An 18,676-nucleotide genomic window follows, 5' to 3' on the forward strand; every position below is an offset into this window, starting at 1 on the left:
GGGACTCAACTGCTGAGGTCATTAGTCCCCTAGAACTTAGAACTAGTTAAACCTAACTAACCTAAGGACATCACAAACATCCATGCCCGAGGCAGGATTCGAACCTGCGACCGTAGCGGTCTTGCGGTTCCAGACTGCAGCGCCTTTAACCGCACGGCCACTTCGGCCGGCATTCCTCATCTTATCAGCTTACTTAATTTTCAACATTTTTCTGTAGCACCACATCACAAACACTTCGATTGTCTTCTTTCCCCGTTTTCCCTCAGTCCATGGTTCACTAACGTACAATGCTGTGTTCCTAAAGTACATTCTTAAAAATTTAGTCTTCGAATTAGGATAGATGTTTGCTACTATACTTGTTTTGGCCAGGAAAGATCTCTTCGTACGTGCTATTCTACATTTTATGTTCTCCTTGCTTCGTCCGTTATGGATTATTATGCTTCCAAAGTAGTAGAATTATCTGACCACAGTCTCGTTCGTCATATACCAATTTTGGTGTTAAGTCTCTCGCTTTTCTTATTTCTGCTACTCCTCATTACTTTTGTCTTTTTCCTGTATATTCTCAATTCACATTCTGGACTCATCAGTCCCGCAATGCTTAAATTTTACTGAAGGTAGCAATGACATCAGCGATTCTTATCAGCGATATCATTTCAAGCTGAATTTTAATCCCATTCTTGAGCCTGTACTTTATTTCTCCATTGTTTCTTCGCAGCATAAATTGAACAGCAGCAGCGAAGCATTATATCCCTGTATTACTCCATTTTTAATCCGAGCACTTCGTTCTTGGTCTTCGAATCTTACAGTTCCCTCTTCGTTTTCGTAGGTATTGCCCACCTTTCCCTATAGCTCACCTCTATTTTTCTCAGAATTTCGAAGATTTTGTACCTTTTTACATTGTCGAACGCCCTAGTTCGACAAATACTATGAACGTGTACTGAGCGGTCTTGCTACCATTATCAAGTGCAACGTTGGGTCTGTCTGAACGATGCCTTTACCTTTCTTAAAGCCAAACTGAATGTCATCTAGCAGATTTATTTCATTGTCAGTTATTAAAAATATACATGATGTCTCCTGGAAAGTTAATTGAAACTCTTGATCGACCGGACAGGGCCTTTATTCTCCATCTTACACTTTGTATGGTACATTCTTCAGAATTATTTAAAGACTTTCGTTCAGATGTCAACGTGACGGAAATTCCTGCATGTCTCTAGTGTTTGTCTTCCGTGTATGTATGTCTTCAGTATACACTAATAAGAAATTGCTCACGTATGAGCCGGAGAGCGCTTCTCTTTTCTCATCAGATCAGCATTATTTGACATCCTCTGCAACCACATCTTCCTTATAAGTGCTAGGTGATAGCCTTTTTATCTCAGAGATTAGCATGGGTGCGGGAAACACGACACCACACACACACACACACACACACACACACACACACACACACACAAACACACACACAGAGAGAGAGAGAGAGAGAGAGAGAGAGAGAGAGAGAGAGAGAGAGGGGGGGGGGGGGGGCTAGCGTAAAAGGTATGATGTTTGCTTAAGAGTGACAGCAGCAATGGGACAGACATCTCCCTTGTTGTCAAGCATTACAAATTATGGCTGACACAAAAGTAAAAAGAATAGGAAAAAAACTGCATAGTCTGTGAATTGTGTGCACTTTACAGAAGGAGAGAAGTTATTGCCATGCAGCGCCATTTATGCAAAGCATTTGGAGGAAGACCAAATCTTATTCGCTATCGGCAGTTGATGGAACACAGCACGCTTCAAAGGTGGTGTCATCCCTGAATACTGTGGCTATACGGATGATTCCTACAACCATAGGTACTTTACATTTGGACGTGCGTTCCATCTGGTGCTTGATGGGGTGGCCACATAGCGCTAGCGTGTTGTACCAGTACTGCAACATTACGGCACCACTCGACTGGAGTGATCAGTTCGCTTTCTGTATTTATGTCTGAACACTGCTGTGACGCTCTATGCCAAAGGATGCAGGCACAACGCCGCCACCATGCCTAATGCCATCTTACTCGGAGCACCTTTCAGTGCACAGACCATCGCCCTGCCTCACATTGTTTTGTAGAACTCTACGACCTCTTGTACACTGCTAATAGAGCAGGGACTTGCTATAATTATGTTTTTTACAAAATTATAAAAGAATTTTTTAGCATTATTAGGATGTCTGGTCATAGTTCCTCTCTCTTTTGTCGAACTACACTCCTGGAAATTGAAATATGAACACCGTGAATTCATTGTCCCAGGAAGGGGAAACTTTATTGACACATTCCTGGGGTCAGATACATCACATGATCACACTGACAGAACCACAGGCACATAGACACAGGCAACAGAGCATGCACAATGTCGGCACTAGTACAGTGTATATCCACCTTTCGCAGCAATGCAGGCTGCTATTCTCCCATGGAGACGATCGTAGAGATGCTGGATGTAGTCCTGTGGAACGGCTTGCCATGCCATTTCCACCTGGCGCCTCAGTTGGACCAGCGTTCGTGCTGGACGTGCAGACCGCGTGAGACGACGCTTCATCCAGTCCCAAACATGCTCAATGGGGGACAGATCCGGAGATCTTGCTGGCCAGGGTAGTTGACTTACACCTTCTAGAGCACGTTGGGTGGCACGGGATACATGCGGACGTGCATTGTCCTGTTGGAACAGCAAGTTCCCTTGCCGGTCTAGGAATGGTAGAACGATGGGTTCGATGACGGTTTGGATGTACCGTGCACTATTCAGTGTCCCCTCGACGATCACCAGTGGTGTACGGCCAGTGTAGGAGATCGCTCCCCACACCATGATGCCGGGTGTTGGCCCTGTGTGCCTCGGTCGTATGCAGTCCTGATTGTGGCGCTCACCTGCACGGCGCCAAACACGCATACGACCATCATTGGCACCAAGGCAGAAGCGACTCTCATCGCTGAAGACGACACGTCTCCATTCGTCCCTCCATTCACGCCTGTCGCGACACCACTGGAGGCGGGCTGCACGATGTTGGGGCGTGAGCGGAAGACGGCCTAACGGTGTGCGGGACCGTAGCCCAGCTTCATGGAGACGGTTGCGAATGGTCCTCGCCGATACCCCAGGAGCAACAGTGTCCCTAATTTGCTGGGAAGTGGCGGTGCGGTCCCCTACGGCACTGCGTAGGATCCTACGGTCTTGGCGTGCATCCGTGCGTCGCTGCGGTCCGGTCCCAGGTCGACGGGCACGTGCACCTTCCGCCGACCACTGGCGACAACATCGATGTACTGTGGAGACCTCACGCCCCACGTGTTGAGCAATTCGGCGGTACGTCCACCCGGCCTCCCGCATGCCCACTATACGCCCTCGCTCAAAGTCCGTCAACTGCACATGCGGTTCACGTCCACACTGTCGCGGCATGCTACCAGTGTTAAAGACTGCGATGGAGCTCCGTATGCCACGGCAAACTGGCTGACACTGACGGCGGCGGTGCACAAATGGTGCGCAGATAGCGCCATTCGTCGGCCAACACCGCGGTTCCTGGTGTGTCCGCTGTGCCGTGCGTGTGATCATTGCTTGTACAGCCCTCTCGCAGTGTCCGGAGCAAGTATGGTGGGTCTGACACACCGGTGTCAATGTGTTCTTTTTTCCATTTCCAGGAGTGTATAAAACGTATAGAGCATCTAAAAATAATATCGAAAAAGTAAATGTCTACTTAAACATGATTAATGGCAGTGCATTATCTGTATACATTATCTGCATACCAACTGGTCAACTCTGAGACAAAAATCTCCACATCTCAACGTCTAATAGTTGAAAATACCTAGCTTGTAATCTTGTGATACTGCCTCCATCGTGTTGGTCAGCCACATGCTAACTTCGGCTGTATACGTGTCTTCAAAGCAAACAGCTGTTTCTTGGACACAGTACTACTGAGCGCAGTGAGTCCTGTGTCCATCGTGTTGATCAGTTATGTGTATGTGTTAACTTCGACTGTATATGTGTCGTGCAAGGAAACAGTTGTTTCTTGGGCACAACGCTATTGAGTGCTGTGATCAGAATTACAAGCTATGCATTTTCAACTTTAAGACGTTGAGATGTGGAGATTTTTGTCTCCGAGTTGACCAATTGGTTTGGAGACAATATACACAGATAATAACACACAGTATTCACGGATGGATGTTGTTATTTCATTAATTTCATCAAGATGAGTTTCGATACTTCAGTTAACGGTTCCACCTCATACTTGAGTGATGTATGTTTCAGAATAACAGCAGAATTGTTGTGATTAATAAGACAAGATTTTCACTCGTTAAGTTCATTATGCAAGAATTTGGACAACGCCGATCCTAATACAACATATACGAAGACTTTAATTTTCTGTATAGATAAAAGCTTCACAGCAATGAATTGCAGTGACGTTGCTTCTTTGCCAGTAGTGCATCATGATGTTTAATTTAACATGAGAAATTCACAATAATGTTTCCTACGACAAAGGTGTTGTGGTTAGATGTTACTTATATTTCAATTTCTCTTAATGGATGGCCGACTTATTTCATACTTGATAGTGGTGACTGAGCTTCACCGAAATTAGTCATGTAATCTTTCTGTAATTTACTGCGACTATGGCTTGACTACTGTAGTGAAGTTAGATATATTTTTAAAAAAAAGTCGATAGTTCGAAATTAGAAACTGAAAGGACACAGAAACCATCTGCTGTAAAAGTCATGTGCGTCCACGTGTATTCTTGCTTCTTTATGTGCAAATTACTACTACAAAATTACTAATCTTCTAGATATAAATCTGTACAATGAATATCTACAGTTAGTACACACCAGTTTAATGAAATTAAGCAGTCACGCTATGATTTACCTTTTGATAAATATTTGATGGGATTGCGCTTTACACTATATACGGTCACTTGAAAATTTCAGTTTGCGGTAACGTTGTCATCAATGTGTACAGGAAAGTAAAATGCCCTTGCTCTGAATTACTACCTGCAATGTAACAGAAAGCAATCATCTAAGCTTTCGATTACGATCCCTTATAAATCACTGTAGGTAATCATACGGAGAACATTATGTATGGCCGAATGTCTGCAGGTACAGACTCATAAAAACTGAGCAGAGAAGCAAGAATACCTGAAATTTCCTCGTGATTTATGAAGTGGAGGTGCAATTAGGAGCATTGTGGCTCGCTGCGTACAGATCTTGGCGTGGAGAAATCGCGCCGACTAGGTCAGCGGGAGACTAGAATTAGTGCGAACCCTCCGGACCCTTCACCCACGTCCGCGGAAGCTAATACGCCACAGATTATTTACTCGACGTGCTTGGTACTGTCTATACCGCTACTTTTTTGTCTGTTGTGTAACAACGCAGTCATTTCTGCACTGCAAATGGAACACACGATTTTAAATCCGCACTTTTATACTTTATTGTTCGTTGTGTTATTGCTTTAGGCGAGCAGGTAGGTAACAACGAGATCGCAGCTTTGTAGTCAGAATTTATGTGTATAGCAACTGAAAGGCACTACCTTCCAAATTTAACAAGCGAGTACGTAGCATACTACACACATCAAAAAAAAGTTTTGAACCATCCCCGTTCCCAGAACTCCTGAAGACAGACGTTGACTGTGGATATTGTACCACAGACACAGTCCCTTTGATTGTTCAGAGATGTCACAAAATCCGCCCAAAGAGGTAAACAACCATGCATGAGCAGCGTCTATTACACGGAGGGGTCCGACAGCCGATCAGTTCCAGTCATTCCACCGGGAAGGAGGTACACGGCTCGTGTTGTCTGTAGTTCAACCATGACTAGACGGTCAATACAGCGGTTCGATCGCGTCCGCATTGTTACTTTGTGCCAGTAAGGGCTCTCAAAAAGGGAAGTGTCCAGGCGTCCCGCAATGAACCAAAGCGATGTTGTTCGGACATGGAGGAGATAAAGAGAGATAGCAGCTGTCGGTGACATGCGTCCCTTAGGCTGCTCAAGGGCTACTGCTGCAGTGGATGACCACTACTTACGGAAAATGGCTCGGAGGAACCCTGACAGCAACGCCACCATGTTGAATAATGCTTTCCGTGCAGCCACAGGACGTCGTGTTACGACTCGAACTGTGCGCGATAAGTTGCATGATGCGTAACTTCACTCCCGACGTCCACGGCGAGGTGCATCTTTGCAACCACGACACCACGCAGCGCTGTACAGATGGGTCCAACAATATGCCGAATAGACCGCTGAGGATTGGCATCGCGTTCTCTTCAACGATGGGTGTCGCATATGCCTTCAAGCACACAATCGTCGGTGTTTGGAGGCGACCCACTGTCCAGCGAGTGCTGCAAGGTGGAGGTTCCCTGCTGTTTTGGGGTGGCATTATGTAGGGCGGACGTACGCCGCTGGTGGTCATGGAAGGCACCGTAACGGCTGTACGATACGTGAATGCCATCCTCTGACCGATAGTGCAACCATATCGGCAGCATATTTGCGAGGCATTCGTTTTCATGAACGACAAATCGCGCCGCCATCGTGCAAATCTTGTGAATGACTTCCTTCAGGATAAGGACATCTCTTGATTAGAGTGGCCAGCATGTTCTCCAGACATAAACCCTATCGTACAAGCGTGGGATATATTGAAAAGAGCTGTTTATGGACCATGTGACTCACCAACCACTCTGAGGGATCTACGCCGAACCGCCGTTGAGGAGTGGGACAATCTGGACCCACAGCGCCTTCATGGACTTGTTTATAGCATGCGATGATGAATACAGGCATGCATCAATGCAAGAGGACGTGCTTCTGGGTATTAGAGGTACCGGTGTGTGGACCACCACCTCTGAAGGTCTCGCTGTATGGTGGTACAACACACAATATATGGTTTTCATGACCGATAAAAAAGGTTATGTTAATCTCTAATCCAATTTTCTCTATACGTTCCGGAACTCTCGGAACCGGGATGACTCAAAACTTTTTTTTTTTTTTAATGTGTGTATGTCTCCAACTTTGATCCCCTTCAGATATTACCCTTTGCATGAATGATCCATAAATGGAAAACAACGGGATATGACTACTTTTACTGAAATATGAGGTGGCTGACATACTTTCACAGAGCAACGAAGCAATAAAGGGTCCTTTAACATAAGCGAAACCAAGATAAATTGCAACCAAGATCCTCTAACTCTCCTAACACATCCATCAATGTAAGTGTAGCTTTCGTAGAAAACATACATTCAGCACAGAGGATATGTTCTGATAGGTAACGAATGGAAAATAAATAACTTCTAAGCAACTTTTCGAAGCACTCTTCGTTTGAGCACGTGTTTATAGGCTCACTGCGACTCGATCGTACCTTAGTTAGCTGAAAACTGAATATAAACAGTGTAGCTGCCGAATTCATATATAATAATGTTTTTTTCCGCTGGAGGAGCACGGTTGATAAAAAGTTGAAATAGATTTCACCTCAAAGTCTTGCATTCACAAACGAAGCTGAAATGAGCAGATGCGCAAATAAGTATTAGAGATCGAAGAGTTGAAAAATGATTTCGTGAGGAAAATAATTCAGGAGAGACTTAACATCAAACTCAGTAGATACAAAATCTCATAACATGCAGAACTGCCCACTGGCGGATCTCGTGGCTGTACTAATTATTGATCCTCACCTAATATAACAAAGATGCGAATCGAACAAGGAGCTATAATTACTCATGCGAACACACAAAATTGCAAAGTACGTTCCGAAAATGAACCTGAATAACTATGTATTGTAGAGTTACGTCAGCGCAGCACAATCAAGTGACAGTCCCACCAAAAATTATGGAAGACGGACCATGACTGGCAAAAATGCTAATGGTGACAGTATATCTGATAGTGGTTCAACAGTACCCGCGTGCACTGACAGACGACTAGGGAAAGTGTTTTATGATGACTTGTTGCACTCGAAGTTTGGGATGAAAGCAGTGAATGTTCTTGGAGTATGTGGATTGAGAATAAGAGATTTAGAAGTAAAAGCGTTGGTTTGTTACTTTGAGAGGTGGCTCTATCACCACCACTACCACCCATTAAACATTAACGAGTGGATAAAAGTTTCCTCCATACATATCTCACAGCTGATACTACTACACATTTTTTTCCTGCGTCATTTATCCACCTACCATATTATACAGTCCTCCCGGACTCTTTTTGTTTCTTGGAATTCAACAGAGAAATTCTTTGGTCTTTCTACCACGTTTTCGTCCCATTTAATTCAATTTCATTTTCATTACGGTCTTACTATTCCTACTCCAGGCTGTTGCCTGATTCTTTCGTTTGTCTTTATCTGCCACCATGGCTGTCTCTGTCGCTCGCAGAGTAATTCTCAGTATTTCAACGGTTTTTGCGCTGGAATTCCACAGGCCACGAGTCAAACATCGTAGCACACATCGTTCGCAAAATTACAGTTTCATGTACATCAGAAGTTTTATTATGGACTTTTGTTAAGTTTACCAAATGCTCTCCATTTTATTTTTGTCGTCCATCCACTTGTAGCCTTCACCTACCATAAATACAAAAACTCCTCAGTCAATTCTATGACTCATTATCGATTTGCACAACTTTCTTTTCGATGTCTGACTAAATTAACTATAAATTATTTTAAGTTCTACTTACAAACGTTCCATGTAAAAGTTTTCCATCGTTGTTGAAGTATATCTGCAGAATAGGCAACTACTCGTAATACAGTGTCATGGTGCGGATGTGTTTGCGTTAACAGGTAGGTAGAGGCTTTTAATTTGTTAACAAATATTTATGTATTTCCTCTTTTGGCCAAAAGAGCGAACTTGTTACTTCGTTTCTGTAATTGGATGGGGCAGCAGAAAACTTTCGTTAGGGCTGATGAGAATAGTTTTGGTTTGTGCAACCTTGTTGCAAAACTCCTTACTCAGTTCTGAATTTCCAGCTATTTTGTTGAAATCTGACGAAAGTTATTGCATTGACACATTTTTCAGCATTCTTAGACTGAATCATTGTGATGTTTCACACGAGCCGTTAGTACAAATTTAGTTGCGACTGAGTCTAAACGTTTATCAAAATCTATGAACAAAGGCAAAACGACGAACTATAATAATTGATCTGTTCTGCAATTTTATTCACGACTTGCGAGCAGTCCCTTGTGCTACGCCCATTTATAAATCCAGCCAGTCCGTTTGCTAATTAAATTTCAACGTTTCTCTGAGTGGCTGGCGACATGTTTCAGGTATATCTTTCTTGTACGTTACGCAGAAGATACTGGTAAGTATGTCAATCAGGTCTTTAATGTAACTGCATTGCTTTAGAGTAAATGAGAAAGCAATTTTCCAGTTTTGAGTAGTAGTCTTCCTCCGCAGACATTCTGTAAACAATTTTCCTGTTTCCATTTCCATGGAAACTCCATCACCAGAAGCCTCTTCTTTCTGCGTTTTCCAAACGGCGTCGTACTGCTCATCTAGAATTTTTTGCGGTATGCCACTTTTTTCATTATTTAGTGGGTTACTTGTGTTCCTGACTATCAACTTCAATTGCGCAAACATCTACGGAAATCTTCAAATGTTTGTACATTGTCTGCTGTGTATTAGCACTTTGCCATCTGCTGCTACATCAGCTCATGGATGCTAGCGGCAGAACATCGCAGGACCACACACGAGGGGGCGCATCTCGTGATGCAGACAGGCCTAGTAGTGCGGACTCCGTCTGCTGTTCTGATTTCATTTTTTTGGTGATGTTTCTACTCCGGACAGACCACACGTTTTAATGATGGACTTCAAGAAAAATATTCTCAAATGAAGTTTATTAGTACAAATTGGGATCCCATTTTTAATTACTTATGACAAATTTACCAGACGTAATTCACAAGTTTTGTTTGAAGCATTGAAACAATCTGCTGGCAGTTGCCTTGCGGGCAGAGTGGACAGCAATGCTATCCAAAGACTATACTGATCTCTAACACATACTGTAGATTTGCTGATGAAATGGACGGTTTACTCTTGTAATCGATATATGCAGGTACATTTGTGTACATTTGCTTGAAGTATGATGTAATGGCAGCGATGTATATCATTGTAGATTACTTGTAGGTTATTTGCTTCTATCTCTATAGATGTGAAGATGGTTCGTGTGAAACCAAACGAGTTCATATTTTTTAAAAAAATACAGCAGTAGGCTAAACAGAATGTATGGCTAAGGAGATAAGCGAGAGATATCACGAGTTGTTCAAAGGTTAATAGTACCTAGTGGACTTAATTCTGTATTTGAAAAAAAAACTTTCTGGAAAAAACAAAGTTAATTTTAGTCTCTACAGCCACGTAGATAAGATCAACTGTGTGCTTGTGCATCTTGAATCGTATTTCTGTGCCCATTCGAGAATCCGCTGGGTGACCTGTACTAAACTGTAGAGGAAAACTAAGTAAGCCACACGTGAACTGCCGATATCCTGTTCAATGTTACGTGATAACACAAATTTCCGCAGAGAATTCCACTTAAGAAATTCAGTTATCAGCAAGTTACAGCGTAGTTCTGAAGCAGCATTTCAAGTTTTCTTTTTGCTACCTTCAAATAAATACGATCTTGTTCCGAGAACTAAATTTTGGCAAGTGGGGCAAAGGTTCCAGCCTTAGTTTATCAAGGGGCACCGCAGTTCCAGATAACGGCGCAGAATGCATATGGTATCTAGTGACCATGTCTCTCTCTAGTACCCGGATACTAACTTCCAAAGCTCCGCAACACACTCCTTCTGGAGAGATAGGAAGTTGTTCGGGGTCTGCAAAAGACGTACTCGTACGTGGTTCCCAGCAGTTCGCCTTGAAGATGACGAGCTGGAACTGTTTCGGAACGTTGGTTCAGTAGCGTTACTCAGCTACCAAACAGAAAAGATTTCGTCGTTTATCGTTGTATTTCCGTATTTAAGATGTCTCGAATTAACTATCACATACAAAAACATGAGGATTGTCGAAACCAGGATGCTTACAACACTATTTCTTATACGGATTGTATGGAAATAGCACCCATTCTCACCAGAATGGACAGACACACTGGAGAAGCTCACTTACCGGTTTCGTACGCTGGGCTATAAGTGCTGAGTTTTACGACGAGGTCACATCGTCTCTTTGACCTCTGTAGTAAAATACATTTACACAAGGAAAATCGTTCGGCAGCTGCAGGAGAAACAGCAGACTATTTTATGGAAATGGATTTACTGTCTGCGAATGACGCAAACCTCTTCAAGAAAATGAAAAGAAAAACGGCATCACTAAGTAGCTAGTAATTCTTGATTTTTCCCGTCAAGTGGAGATAAAGAATAGTGAAAGTAAAGTAAAAGTAAAGCGTATTTTTAGTAATTGGCGTGACAGTTGTTGCAAGTGACTTGCACTAGTCTTAGATCGATTTCGATCGCTGTAGGAAGTAAGCATTTAAATCTAAAGTACACCGTCTTTCGAAGGATCACGACACACCAGAATGAGATAAAATCATTGGTTGCTACGAGTTTTCCACCACCGACTAGATAAGAGACTACAGAGTGAAATTTTCATTCTGATACAACTACTTTAGTGCAGATGAAACCGGAATGAGTGATGAAGGGCTGAAGAATGACGATTTACGAAGCAGCCAAATTAGGGATGACATTTTTTGAAGAAATGTAAAACACACCTAAGTAAGAAGTAAGATTACACAGGGTGGAGAAAGCTAGAGAGCCAATAACAGAAAATTACCACAGGATAGTAATGTTTTATTTACTGCATGGAAAGGGGGAAATCGTCACAGAAAACCCAGCGATAGCGTTTCATTGGCCCGAAACGAAAGCAAAATACATTACTGGCCATTAAAATTGCTACACAAAGAAGAAATGCAGATGATAAACGGGTATTCATTGGACAAATATATTATACTAGAACTGACATGTGATTACATTTTCACGATGTTTGGGTGCATACCCAGAACAACCACTTCTGGCCGTAGTAACGGCCTTGATACGCCTGGGCATTGAATCAAACAGAACTTGAATGGCGTGTAAAGGTACTGTTCCCCATGCAGATTCAACACGATACCACAGTTCATCAAGAGTAGTGACTGGCGTATTGTGACGAGCCAGTTGCTGGGCCACCACTGACCAGACGTTTTCAATTGGTGAGAGATCTGGAGAATGTGCTGGCCAGGGCAGCAGTCGAACATTTTCTGTATCCAGAAAGGCACGTACAGGACCTGCAACATGCGGTCGTGCAATATACTGCTGAAATGTAGGGTTTCGCAGGGATCGAATAAAGGGGAGAGCCACGGGTCGTAACACATCTGAAATGTAATTTCCACTGTTCAGAGTACCGTCAATGTGAACAAGAGGTGACCGAGACGTGTAACCAATGGCAACCCATACCATCACGCCGGGTGATACGCCAGTATAGCGATGACGAATACACGCTTCCAATGTGCGTTCACCGCGACGTCGCCAAACACGGATGCGAACATCATGATGCTGTAAACAGAACCTGGATTCATCCGAAAAAATGACGTTTGGCCATCGTGCACCCAGGTTCGTCGTTGAGAACACAATCGCAGGCGCTCCTGTCTGTGATGCACCGTCAAGGGTAACCGCAGCCATGGTCTCAGAGCTGATAGTCCATGCTGCTGCAAACGTCGTCGAACTGTTCGTGCAGATGGTTTTTGTCTTGCAAACGTCCCCATCTGTTGACTCAGGGATCGAGACGTGGCTACATGAGCAGTTACAGCCATCCGGATAAGATGCCTGTCATCTCGACTGCTACTGATACGAGGCCGTTTGGATCTCGACCAACGCGAGCAGCAGTGTCGCGATACGATAAACCGCAATCGCGATATGCTACAATCCGACCTTTATCAAAGTCGGAAACGTGATGGTACGCATTTCTCCTCCTTACACGAGGCATCACAACAACGTTTCACCAGGCAACGCCGGTCAAATGCTGTTTGTGTATGAGAAATGGGTTGGAAACTTTCCTCATGTCAGCACGTTGTAGGTGTCGCCACCGGCGCCAACCTTGTGTGAATGCTCTGAAAAGCTAATCATTTGCATATAACAGCATCTTCTTCCTTTCGGTTAAATTTCGAGTCTGTAGCACGTCATCTTCATGGTGTAGCAATTTTAATGGCCAGTAGTGTAGAAATGGAATGACTGTTTTACATCTATATCGAGGACTTTGTCAGGGAATGGATGAAGGACAGAATACTTCAAGGACAGATATATTTATAGATACTAAATACTTTTTTCCGTCGACCAGGTAATCATACAGCACAGTAAAGACAATAGCAAATATTGATACGTAGATTAAACAATTTAAGCTTAAATTATAACCCGAAGAGATCTACAACAGAAACAGAAAACAATCGAATACCTGCTTAAGTTATAACTTGAAGAAATCTACAACAAAAACAAAAAATGGACGTTTTAGGAAAATAACCCGTAAGAGATGAGACAATTACCGGTGACTCATAACACAACTGGTGTCACATTTTTAGTATCTCGAACGCGATGTAACTTTTGAAGAAGAGAAAGACATAAATTAGATAATTAACTCCTATCCACATATATAAGGCACGATAGGAATAGAAATATAAATAAAAATTTTATAAAACCTTAGAACTACTCGCCGTGGTATTGTTGTTGTTGTTGTTGTTTTTGTTGTTGTGGTCTTCAGTCCTGAGACAGGTTTGATGCAGCTCTCCATGCTACTCTATCATGTGCAAGCTTCTTCATCTCCCAGTACCTACTGCAGCCTACATCCTTCTGAATCTGCTTAGTGTATTCATCTCTTGGTCTCCCTCTACGATTTTTACCCTCCACGCTGCCCTCCAATACTAAATTGGTGATCCCTCGATGTCTCAGAACACGTCGTACCAACCGATCCCTTCTTCTAGTCAAGTTGTGCCACAAGCTCCTCTTCTCCACAATTCTATTCAATACCTCCTCATTAGTTATGTGATCTACCCATCTAATCTTCTGCATTCTTCTGTAGCACCACATTTCGAAAGCTTCTATTCTCTTCTTGTCTAAACTATTTATCGTCCACGTTTCACTTCCATACATGGCTACACTCCATACAAATAATTTCAGAAACGACTTCCTGACATTTAAATCTATACTCTATGTTAACAAATTTTTCTTCTTCAGGAATGCTTTCCTTGCCATTGCCAGTCTACATTTTATATCCTCTTTACTTCGACCATCATCATCTATTTTGCTCGCCAAATAGCAAAACTCCTTTACTATTTTAAGTGTCTCATTTCTTAATCTAATTCCCTCAGCATCACCCAACTTAATTCCACTACATTCCATTATCCTCGTTTTGCTTTTGTTGATGTTCATCTTATACCCTCCTTTCAAGACACTGTCCATTCCGTTCAACTACTCTTCCAAGTCCTTTGCTGTCTCTGACAGAATTACAATGTCATCGGTGAACCTCAACGTTTTTATTTCATCTCCATGGATTTTAATACCTACTCCGAACTTATGTTTTGTTTCCTTTATTGCTTGCTCAATATACAGATTGAATAACATCGGGGATAGGCTACAACCCTGTCTGACTCCCTTCCCAACCACTGCTTCCCTTTCATACCCCTGGACTCTTATAACTGCCATCTGGTTTCTGTACAAATTGTAATGGTATTAGTGAGCAGAAAATTGGAAATTAAGCTTTGTAAAGGTCTCGAGTGCGAGTCTATGTCTGTTTCACAGTTTTAATCATCCAGGGAATTTCATATCAGTGCATAATCCGCTGCAGAGTGAAAACTTCATTCTGGTTCAGAATTGGAGTTCCTGATATCTGTGGCAGCCTGCATAAGAGAAAACAAAATAAGAACCAAGGAAAGAACTGGCGGTTCAGCAATTAATTGAAAAAATATTCAACGAAATAATGTCTGGGAAAAGCATTTATTCCATATGTCATATCTCAGAGAATCGCTCGACAAACGATGATATACAGTCCTATTCGAAGGAGTCTGCGAATTCCGAGGAAGAGACTGTGAGGCCGCAACAGGTCAAAAGGCATAATCCTGTACTGACAGAAGTAGAAGAAGAAGAAGAAGAAGAAGAAGAGGAGGAGGAGGAGGAGGAGGTGGAGGAGGAGGAGGAAGAATGACTGGGACAATTCATGGATGATAAATAAGGATAGGTTAGGTGTGCGTATGGTGCATTTACAGGGTGACAATTTTTGAACTGTATGAAAAAAAAATCGTCATAACTTCTGAATGGTTTGCGGTAAGAAGTTCAAACTGCACGGTTGGCCGCGGGATACGATAGGAATTAATGTGATTTGGTAGAGCGAAGGAGCTCAGTTTCATTGGCGCAGTTGGGGGACTGAGAATCCGCATTTCGCGATCGAGAAGTCTCTTCACCCTCAAAGGGTTACTGTGTGGTGAGCAATGTCCAGTCACAGAATAATTGGTGCGATAATCCTTGATGGCGCGGTGACTACCGGACGGTTCGTGAAAGTTTTTGAAGATGATTTCCTCCCCATTATCCAAAGTGACCCTGATTTCGACAAGAAGTGGTTCATGTAAGACGGAGCTGGACCTCATCGAAACAGGAGAGTGTCTGACGACCTGGACGAGCACTTTAGGGGCCGCACTTGCTCTGGGGTACCCAGAGGCCACTGGCATGGGGTTTGATTGGCCGCCATATTCTCCGGATCTAAACACATGCGACTGCTTTTTGTTGGACTATATTAAAGACGTGTACAGCAATAACCCCAAAACCATTTCTGGGCTGACAACAGCCGTTCATGAGGTAATCGGCGGCATCGATGTGCCAACACTTCAGCGGGTCACGCAGAATTTCGCTATTCGTCTGCGCCACATCATCGCCAAGGACGGCAGGCATATCGAACATGTCACAGTCTAAATCCAAATATCTGTAGTGTCGTTTACCCGTTTAATAAAGTGTGTGCACGCCGTAGTTTGTAACTAATTTACGTTTTTTCTTTCTTTCATAAGTTCAATTATTGTCACCCTTTAACTACGACGAGTAAAGATTCTGAGTAATATAGTGTCGTGAAGGGAAAGGATGAAACCAGTGCCGGGACACAGCCTACTCCTCTCGAAAATCTTTGAAGAGAACATCAAGCTTAACGTCCTCATCAGACGTACGAATCACATACACTGACTGCAACAGAGAATGCAGGAGGCTTGAAATTCAGTGTAGAACAACGACGCAAAGTCTGGAGACCCAGACTGTACGCCTCCATTTGTTCTCGTTTTGCTAACCAAATAGTGATGGAAAATATTTCTTCTGTCGCCAGGGTTGGAACTGGATACCACCAAGCCGAAAAGCACCGTACAGGCGTGCGATAGATATCTCGGCTACGGAGACGGAGTATCCTTAAGGTAAGAAATAACTGATACGAACGTACACACACAAGGGTGATCTCATTTCAGCTTGTCCCTGTAACCTAGTCAGGATAGTCGTTGCTGCGATGTTAACTTCGTCGCTATCATCGTTATCGACCGGTCACGAAATGGAAACCACAGTAAAAATCAAAAATGTTTTGTATGCAACATTTAGCTATACCTTCCAGCTACTTCTCTACGTAATAGCCTCTCGACAGTAGTCGTAGGGTGGTACCAACTTTTCAGTACCCCTGTCATAGAAGGCAGCTGCTTGTGATTTCCACAAATTCCCTACGCTGGTCTGCAGGTCGTTGTTTGTGCCAAAATGCTGTCCTCATAGCCAGCGATTCGTGTTAGTAAAGAGATGAAAATCAGTCGGGGCCAAGTAAGAGCTGTATGAAGCGTGACGCTGGCGACGTAAAATTTGATCCAGTAACTGTTTCATCAGACAAATACATTTGGGATGACTAATTGACTGTGGCGAAGAATCTGATTCAATTATCACAGTAGTAAATATTTCTCCGTCGTTTGAAAGTCGAAATCAAACTGCTGCTAGAAAATAAGATTCAGTCGGAAGACTCTGACGCTTAAATTTGTGACAGTCGTGGCCTATACACAAGCCAGGAAAACTAGTTTTCTGCTTTGCGGGTTAGTAAGTATAAAACTAAGTACAGTGATCATAGTTTAATGAGGCTGAGACATTTTATTGACACATTATACACGCATCAAGAAAAGTTTTGCATCACCTCGGTTCAGAGACTTCCGGAACCTGTACAGAAAATTGGAATAGAGATCAACATAAACATCACTTCCGCCCTTTTTATAGCTCGTGGAAACCACACATTGCATGTTTTACCATCATACAGTGAGATCTTCAGAGGTGGTGGTCCAAAATTCTGTACACACCGGTACCTCTCATACCCAGCAGCACGTCCTCTAGCACTGATGCATGCCTGTATTCGTCGTGGCATACTATCCACCAGTTCATCAAGGCACTGTTGGTCCAGATTGTCCCACTCCTCAACGGCGATTCGGCGTAGATCCCTCAGAGTGGTTGGGTCACATCGTCCATAAACAGCCTTTTTCAAACTGTCCCTAGCATGCTCAATAGGGTTCATGTCCGGAGAACATGTTGGCACTCTAGTCGAGCGACGTCGTTATCCTGAAGGAAGTCTTTCACAAGATGTGCACGATGGGGGCGCGAGTTGTCGTCCATGAAGACGAATGCCTCACCAATATGCTGCCAATATGGTTGCACTATCGGTCTGAGAACGGCATTCAAGTATCGTACAGCAGTTACGGCGCCTTCCATGGCCACTAGCTACCTACCTCGGTCCCACATAATGCCATCCCAAAACAGCAGGTAACCTCCACCTTGCTGCACTCGCTGAACAATGAGTCAAAGGCGTTGAGTGTGACCGGGTCGCCTTCAAACACGTCTCCGACGATTGTCTGTTTGAAGGCATATGCGACACTCATCGGTGAAGAGAACGTGATGCCAATCCTGAGCGGTTCATTCGGCATGTTGTTGGGACCATCTGTACCACGCTGCATGGTGTCGTGGTTGCAAAGATGGACTTCGCCATGGACGTCGGGAGTGAAGTTGCGCATCATGCAGCCTATTACGCACAGTTTGATTCATAACACGAAAAGCATTATTCAACATGTTGGCATTGCTGTCATGGTTCCTCCAAGTCATAATCCGTAGACAGCGATCATCCTTTGGGCGGCCTTAGCGAGGCATGTCGTCGACAGTTCCTGTCTCTCTGTATCTCCTCCGTGCCCGAACAATATTTCTTTGGTTCAGTCCGAGACGCCTGGACACTTCCCTTGTTGAGAGCCCTTCCTGGCAGAAAGTAACGACGCGGATGCGATCGAACCGCAGTATTGACCGCCTAGGCATGGTTGGACTATAGAGAACACGAGCCGTGTACCTCCTTCCTGGTGGAAAGACTGGAACTGATCGGCTATAGGACACCCTCCGTCTCATGGGCGCTGAGCATGCATGGTTGTTTATATCTTTGGGTGGGTTTAGTGACAAAGGGACTGTGTCTGTGATACAATATCCACAGTCAACGTCTGTTTTTAGAAGTTCTGTGAAGCGGGGTGATGCAAAACTTTTTTGATTTGTGTATTGTGTCTACAGTAAGCACCCTGCTACTTCCGAACACGTTTCCAATGCCTTAACGAAGAAGATACAGTGAGATAAAGTAAAGTAAATTATCCAGAGTACTGAGTATAGTAAGTAAGAAGAGTTGAAAATTGATGGCGGGCACTTTAAATCTCCTGACACACTGATAAGATTAGAAACAACGTGCATGAACCGTAAATCGGGGAGT

The sequence above is a fragment of the Schistocerca cancellata genome, chromosome 2 (genome assembly GCF_023864275.1).
Source record: "Schistocerca cancellata isolate TAMUIC-IGC-003103 chromosome 2, iqSchCanc2.1, whole genome shotgun sequence".
NCBI lineage: Eukaryota > Metazoa > Arthropoda > Insecta > Orthoptera > Acrididae > Schistocerca > Schistocerca cancellata.